Raw genomic sequence first — 2,101 nt, 5'->3', positions numbered from 1 at the left:
GAAAATTGAAGGGTTTCTTGCGGAGATTTATTAGAGAGAGGAGGTAAGGGGTACGGAGAAGAGAGGAAGCTTCGTGGAAAGAGGGATTTACAGGCCCGCGAAAGTAATTTTTAAGTTCGGATACGAACAAGGAATAAATAATCTTTTTTCTCGTTATTATCGGTTTTTAACCGTTGTTTTAACGCTAGATTCTATAGAGAGAGAGAGAGAGAGAGAGAGAGAGAGAGAGAGAGAGGCAATTTGCAAACAATATGCAGGAGGATAAGTGGACACGAGAGAGAGATTGAATAGGAAAAGGAGCGTTAGTTAAAATCTATACAAGAGAAGATTGGAGTGTTAGTTGTTTCTTTAGAGAGAGATTCGAGTGTTTAGAGTCGTATTATTTTAAAGTATTTAGCGTGAAAATATTTTCACATCTAATCATATGGAAGTAATTTTTTACGTAAAAATATTTTTAATTTTTAGAATGTAGCGTGAAAATATTTTCACGTATAATTGTATATAAGAAATTTTTCACATGAAAATATTTTTAATTTTTAGAATGTAGCGTAAAAATATTTTTACATCTAATCATATGAGATAAATTTTTCATATACAAATATTTTCACGTGAACTAAAGTGAAATTTATTTAAAAAGAGAGCGGTGGGAGTGTCGTAGTTTTGCAGTAAGGAAAAAGAGATGAGAGAGTCGCAATGGCAAAGGAAAAATAAGTAGAGATGTCTGTGAGAAAGAGAGGAAAAAGGTCAGTAAAAAATACATAAAAGAGTGTCAGAGTGCTAATTTGTTGGAGAGAGATTGGATAGAGAATGTGTAGCAGTTTGCAAATAATTTGATGAGGAAAAGAGACAGCTGCAATGTAGGCACAAGAAACAGCTATAAAATAAAAGAAAAATGGTTTGATAGAGCTGCAATTTTATTAAAATAAATAGAGCCTCATCTCATAATTTATAAAAAAAAAAAAAAAAAAAAATTCAAATATGGGTGCGGCTTGTATAGAGCCTTTGCTCTAAATAATCAAATTATAACCTACCTACAAATAGTGTTGAGAAAAATGGTTTCAACAATGAAAATCTTTAAGATAGTATTAAAATATATTATTATATGTAATTATAAAATTTAAAACTATAAAAGTAGTGTAGATCGAGTCGATCTAAAAAAAACTTGAAAATTGACAGTTAAAAAATGCGATACAAGATACACTATTTTCAAAACTTGAATTCATTTTTTCGTATGTCCATGCTTCTAGATGTCGAGATGATCAATTTGAAGATATTTGGGTATCAAAACAAACCTCTTCAAGTGAAATTTTTGATGTGGGCCTTAATTTGATTGTTTAGAGCTCTGGCTGGCTCTAAGTAGACTTTTTCTTTCACGTATTGGAAAACTTTTACATCCGTTGAAAAAAAAAAAAGATTTTAATTCCAAAAAACATGTATATTGTAATAAATTATCTAAACCATTCAATTCATTTAAAATTAAATGTTTATACACCTGTAAGATTTGTATCATTTTTTTAGTTTCAAAATTTATTATCAATGTTGAAAATTGATTTAAATCCATCGTGGAGATTTCTACTACTGACAATGCTTTTCAGACAAAGATTTGAGATGAAGTTTTATTTTGTTTTTATAAAATTTGGACTTATAATAATTTCATTAAAAAAAAAAAAATACAAAACAAAACGGAGAGAATAAATTGTACTATGACGTATCCACTTGTCACTGGTTTCAAGCCACTTGTGGATGGTTGGTGGATGAGACAGAGAGAGAACCGCGAGGAGTCGTGTCATGTTGCGGCCGTCTTGTCGTCTTGCTGTGGTCCCATGCTCTTTCATCACCGTCCGATGTGCACTTCTATGAGTACAATGTATTGGACTAGTGACGTTTTATAGTCCACATCAATTATCTGATATTATATTTGTGCTTGAAGCAAATAGTAAGGGCTGGCTTTGTATAAGGTGTCAAACTTTAAAACAATCCAAGTAAGGCCTCACTCTAAACTTGATCTGCAGATTTGAAATTTTATTTTCATCATTAATTATGAAATTTAGAATTTCAATAAATGCTACAAATCAAGTATACTTATGAATACTTGAAAACC

This window comes from Amborella trichopoda, chromosome 12 (genome assembly GCF_054954075.1).
Source record: "Amborella trichopoda isolate Santa Cruz 75 chromosome 12, AtrichopodaSantaCruz75HAP2 v2.0, whole genome shotgun sequence".
NCBI classification, from domain to species: Eukaryota; Viridiplantae; Streptophyta; class Magnoliopsida; order Amborellales; family Amborellaceae; genus Amborella; species Amborella trichopoda.
This window is presented reverse-complemented; position numbering follows the sequence as displayed.